This window comes from Oculina patagonica, chromosome 7, assembly GCF_052425735.1.
Source record: "Oculina patagonica isolate OP01 chromosome 7, crgOcupat, whole genome shotgun sequence".
NCBI classification, from domain to species: Eukaryota; Metazoa; Cnidaria; class Anthozoa; order Scleractinia; family Oculinidae; genus Oculina; species Oculina patagonica.
This window is the reverse complement of record NC_135764.1, coordinates 12,123,603-12,130,354: the sequence shown is the minus strand read 5'-3', so window position 1 is coordinate 12,130,354 and position 6,752 is coordinate 12,123,603.

The following is a 6,752-nucleotide window of genomic DNA, read 5'->3' as shown; positions in this document are numbered from 1 at the left end:
GAGAAAACAGACAGAGTAGCGATACTATATTGCTCAATGCTAAGCGCCAGATGTGGGTCCTAATAGGTTTCAAGTCGACTTGGATTTTAGGTATCTTTGCTTCGGATATTGACACAATGTCATGTCGATAGCGCACAGACCAAGTGTGCATTTTACGCAAATTGGCTTAAAACGTGAATACGTTAAGTTTGAATCCTCAATTTAGGGCCCCCACCTTCCAAGTAAGCCAATGCTACAATGCTATGCCCATATCTCCTATGCTTATGTCACTGATGTCATAACTAACATATCCTTGTATTTGTGCTAATGCCAACGTCACTAGTGAAAAAACTGTAATCTAGGTAATAACGTTAGCCTACCGGTGCGATGTTATAAGGAAAAGGGAAAAGCCTTACTAGTACAAAAAGTGCTCATTTTCAAGCGAACGTTTTGTATACATTTGGCCCACAAAAACAGTGTTTTAGAAGTATTCTACACAATACTGGTCCATTGGCCACACCCGTCGCACGACCAATGCTCGCTATCTCGCTTGCCTGGTTGGGGCATTCTGTAGTTGCCTAGGTGGGGGTCAGTGCCGCTAAGACTCTGATGCCCTTACCCTATTTCAGACCAAGTTCAGCTGGATTTTGTAACCATAATTAAGACTTTATCACTGTCATGGTTTACACTAAAACTAACTGAAACAATATTTTATCAGTTTCTTTTCCTATTGTAGACTGATTTTTTATTCTCTGGTCAATTCATTGGGAAATTGTAGGCTATTCTAGACCAAAACTCTCAGACGTTTTTCCCTATCCTAGACTTAACTGCTTGAAAACCCTACCCTTCATAGTAGCAAATATCCTTATAGCCTAAACATGGGATTCACCCCGCCCCTCTTCTGATCTTATCCTATCTATAAATATGTTGATTGCTAAGGGCAACCATAAGGTTTTCCAAACATGTCATTATGGTCTTATACATTGAGTCCATGTTATGAACCAAAATATATCAATTAACTACATGTGTAGCACTTGCATGCATTTATTCCATGACTAATGTTAGTTCATCCACTGACACACTGTCAAACCTGCAGATATTACAGCTAGCCAGTGAAAAGCTAGCCCATATAAAAGTTAGCATTTTGACCTAGCAAATCGGTCTGAGATATAACGTTAATTACAAAATGTTAAGTGTGACAAACTAGCATTAACCTGCAGATCCACCCTCCTCCACCCTCAATCAAAACTCTGCATCTTTGTACTGTGTGTCAAAGGAAGAGAGAGGTAATATACATGTACAATCAATACACTCTGCAAACTGTATGAACTCTAGTGACATCTGCAAATAAAGTTCTCATGGCCATCCACGGATATGTTAGGGATGAGTGGTCATCATCAAGCTCACTAATCATAAAACAAGATTATATCCCTTACGATTTCACTGTCACCATATACAAGTTAATAATGAATATTTTTGGATAGCTTGTGGAACTTCCCTTCAAGTTCATTACTGTTTACAAATCAGAAGTACAAAGTTACAGTTTACATACTTAAAATTCTACTAGTTTTTTTTTTTCCATTCCACACTTGCATTTTTGTGAAAGGTCTTCCTTGGCAACCCAGAAGGGCTTCCACTCAACCAGATATTCATTCTTTTACAAGTGTGCTGAAAATTAAATTGAGAGTTGTTACATGTACATTAAAGTAGTTTTCATAACGCATGTAAATGCTGTTAATATATCATAAAGGGCATGTGGGGATTAAACCTAGACTGCTAGATCACTGACTATAATGTTATAGTTGTGCCTAAATTGTTGAAATGTAAGATGTTGGTTATACATCAAGATTACTAATCTTGTACCCAGTTGTTTACTCACTTCATAGGAAACAATCTGCAGGAACTCCCAAGGGTTAAGAAGGTCTGGGATGCTTACCAAATTGGAATTGGAAATGAATTATTAGTACTAATCCCCAGCCAAGCATTACCCGTACATAAATTAAAAAAAAGAGTAGTAAAAAAAGAGCAGGAATTATTTTCAGGACAGGTCAGAAGCAGTTCAAGGCAAACCAGATGTTTCAATAATTCAACTACTCAGGTGGACTGGGTGTTTTAGATATTTGTATCAATTGATTTCTCCATACATGAAAACAGTTTAAAAATTTCGAATTTAGAGGCTTACCATTCTTGAATTAATCTTCTCCTAGGTTACTTCTTGACTTGTTCTCCAACAGCTACCTCTCTGATATTGCATGACCAGAATAAACCTAAAATAAATTAAGCAATATGGCATTTTATTCACATATTTTTCAAGTGTCATGCATTGCACCTTAAAAAAATCATTCGTTAAAAGTATAGAAATCCATGAGTCATCCATTTGTTTACTGTGAGGGTCCTGAAGGGGGGGGGGGGGGGGGGGTACCAAATCCCATTTCCCAGCCTATTTTTTGTCCAAATCCCATTCCCAGTAGTAAAATTCCCAGTGTATGGAAAACCGGACTTAAGCATAATATATTTGTTGTTTTGATTGTCCTAAATGTAGTCCACTCCCTTAACTCTCCCTTCGGTGAACCCAGGCACAGGCGTCGTTGAGCGAGTCCAGAAATATTGACCTGCATGCGCATTCTCAGAAATCTGTCAGCCCCACCCCCCTCCCCCCAAAAAGGGGGGAAGCTGAAGAAACCAAACCATAATCGACAGCACCTTTGGAAACGCACGCACAAATGTTAAATTCAAAAAATTTAGTACTTGTGGGTTTAATACCTATTCATTACGGAGATTCATTACCGTGGAGACAGAAAGAAACCGGCTGGATTGGTGTTCGTGGGGGGCTGCTGTCGCATCGACGGCGGACCGGGATGGATGGCGCAGTATTAGTTTTCTGGCAGGCCTCAAGAGTCCTCATGGGCCCGATGAGGATAAGTAAATAAGTAAGTATTACGGCTTTAGACAAAGGTTATGACAATTTTTCTTGTAGATGTCGCGCTAATTTGTTGCGTAGTTGAATTTTTCATTTTAGCAGACTATTTTTACCCTAGCGCACACGTTGCATGTAAGAAACGCCACACGTCTCTGTGGTTTTTCATTGGTTTATTTTAAGCATGCACATCCAAGTTATCCTAGACTGTCCCCGTCTCGCACCTGGGTCGCAGAAGGAATAGTTCAGGGAATGGACTATCCAAAATCATGTTCTGCTAGTTATATTATCACCAATACTGTTGAGAACATCACTTTTCATTTGTTCGTTTGTCTTGTAGAGGATGATAGAAATTTTCAGTAGCTTTAACTAAAGCTATCAAGTTTTTATCCCTTACTTACCACTACCCTGCAAAACTTACTATCACTTCTTTTAAATATTCCATTTGTGCCCATGCTCAGTCATAGCAGTTCCGCTGAGTAACTTAATCACTTACACGAAAATTGATCGACGCTTGATGGACACTCGTGCAGTGTAGTGGTTTCGTTTCAGAGTTAATTTTCAGCGTTTTAACTGTCTATGCCGGACTTTAAGAATATTATAGAGCGTAAAATATGCAGGTTTAGTCATGTACTGACATGCTTCCCATTCCCATTTTTTGTTTCCAATTCCCAAACCCAGTTACCTAAATCCCATTTTCCCAGTGAAAATAAACGCAAATCCCAGTCAAAATAGGCAAATCCCAGTTCCCATTTTACCCCTTCAGGACCCTCTACTGTATGTGGATGATGTATGCAGGCACGATTTCGCAGGATGATTGTTACCGGTAAATATCTGTTATGTATGGATGACAGATAATGTTAATATTTTGACCACATATTGATAGTGCATGCATTTGCTGAATAAAAATTAACAACTATTCACCAAAGTGGAGGTGGCAAGTGGTGGATATTTACCGAGCCATGAAAAATATAGCCCGAAAGTATACCTGCCAACTCCCACGCCTTAGGCATGAGTCTCACGCCTGCAAGTTGAAAACTATGATCTCATGCCAACTGAGTTTTATTAAATTTTCACCATTTTTATCAAGTAGTATGTTTATTTTTGCAGCAATAATCAATCCCCGCGCTCCCTGTTTTCCCGCCTTACCGCCTCAACGTCCGGCCAATCGGCGCCTGGGGACGAGGCAGGCCAATCAATGCGTGCCAAAAGTGCTATCCACTATTTTAGTATACACCGGTACTTACAAAGGATATTCAAAGTTTGGGTAGCCAATCGGCGCATGCCAAAAACGCTATCCATGTGCACCGTTTTAGTATACGGTATACTAATAGCCCTTTTTACCCACACATCTCTCACACACACTTGCCAAGGTGTACCGCATTTATTCGATTAAGCGCCCAACCTCGAATAAGCGCCCTCCTCAAATAAGCGCCCACCCTAAATGTAGGAAAAGTTAATATGCGCCCAGCCTCGAATAAGCGCCCACCCCCTTCCAACAAATGAAGTGCACAAGAGAAGATTGAAATTAACTAGGTACTACTAATATAAGATACTACCTAACGACCGAGTTTCCTCGTTATTTTACCCAGAAACTTTCAATGAACACTTCAAATTCTGCTTTAATTTGATTAATTGGTACATCTTCACGTTTATTGTATTGCTGTAAAATAAACGTACTACTTGATAAAAATGGTGAAAATTTAATAAGCGCCCAGGGCGCTCAATCGAATAAATACAGTATTAATAAAACTGACTAAATTAAATCTAAGCTGCATAAAAAAGGTCCTGACATACCATATCAGCCTTTTCAAACTTTTTGTTTTTTTGTGGAGAACCTGTTATGTTTTGTTACTCCTAAGTTCACAGTGATCATAAGCTGAACTCATCATACAATCGAATTAAAATAGGGTCTAATTTGGCACGAGAACTTTACTAATCTTTACGTGAGACCTTAAAAACAATTTAAGTGAGAAGAATTAGGTTCAACTTTAAAACAATATGATATAAGCAAGGTAGTATTGCTTATGCGATTGTAATAATCTGATAATTACATTACTGATCTTCAAAAAATAGTACACATTTCGTTGTTGCTCTTGCATTGGATTGGTTCTACTGAAAATGTGAAATAAATACACCCTATTAGATGCCACATCATTGTTAAGCTTTGAAATTATTCCACTAAATAACGAAAATTGTTAATAGATAAAATATCATTAGCCTGATACAAGCTACTATTGTTATTTATTAAAGGATTAAAAATTGAGATTTTTGAAATGATGATCTAATGACCAATTCTTCTGCGCGACCAAGCGCGCGTATAAGTGCAAGAACAACTGCTACTATACTTTCCATCCAAAGCCAATTAAATGAAAAAAGCAAAATACTAGGTATAGGGGAAGGGCAGGTAAAATAGATATGAGAAAAGGGGAAGGAATCCCTACGGAAGTAACCTGAGTATCAGGCCTTCCTAAGGAAAGGAGGGGGAGGGTAGGGAAGGGAAGATCCTTTCGCGCTTCTACTCTTTCTCACTTCCCCTTTAGAAAAGCCTGATACTCAGGCTACTACGGACGGTAATGGGAACGGAATGCGGGAGAAAAAGGCGGGAAGCGCTGTAAGAAATACGGGAGGAGGGTGCTCTGAAATTCATTTGTCCCAACTGCCTTCCCCAAATTTTTGGAATAAGGAATATTTTCTTCACCCCTATAACCCCCCCTCCCCTCCCCTCTCCCGTCTATAAAAAGAAATCAGTAGTTTGTGACTCGTTTTGTAAACGAGACTCGTTCGTGCTGTGTTCGTTTCGTGTCTCGTTTTTGAAACGTGTCTCGTTTCAAAAACGAGACACGTTTTTCCAAAACAATGAGACTCGTTTATTTCCCGGGAAGGGGGGGGGGGGTACTCCCTATAATGGCCTATACGGGGAGGCTCCGCCCGAAAGGGGTACCTTTTTCAGGCTCCGGGTATATAAAAGGGTAGGGATTTCACGAATTTAGGTATATGAAAGGGTAGGGAAATCTGCCATAATGGTATTTAAAAGGCCTTTACAATAAATATTTCGAGCAGACGCAACTTTTGGCTGTATCGTCTTAATTTATTAAACGCTACATACAAATGACAAGAAAACTTCCCGTTTTAGGTAAGTGTGATGTCGTGTAGGTATATGAAAGGGGTACCTTTTTGCAATAAAAGGTATACAAAAGGGGTACCTTTTCTATCAAAATGGTAAATAAAAGGCTAAGGGGTTGGATCTCCGGGCGGAGCCTCCCCGTACAAAACTTTTTCGAGTACCCCCCTCCCCCCCGGGGGGGGGTTAATTTTTGGACACATGTCGTGTTTAGTGGTTTTCTATCGAGTCTAAAGCCATACGATTCCCAGAAACGATGAGTGATCCCAAAAAATGATAATTACCCAAAGTTACATTATTGCGAATTGAACACGTTAATGTTGCAATCAAACGGTATATGAACAATAAAGGAGCGTGCAAGTAAAGGTTATGGGTAGAAAGTTTAAGTTCATTAACGGCAATGTCGTCCTCCTCGTTTTAAAAGGACCTCCTCCAACCTGTAAACAACGCTGGAGGGGTCCTCGCGATTTCAACGACTGTGAGATTAGTTCTCAAATACGTCAGTCATGAAGACAGGAGGGCAAACACTGCTAAGTTTTATTTTTGTTTTACAGCGTCCATCCTAGCTGTGTTACGCTGGACTTTTCCTTTGAAGGTTTATTAAAATTTCCAAAGCAGCATACCGTACTGCAGTGTAGTATAACATAACAGTGCCATTTAAGAGAATATATTTCCTTGTTAGCTTGACCTCAAATAAACGCCGGGACCTCGAATAAACGCTCCAGCGTTTAT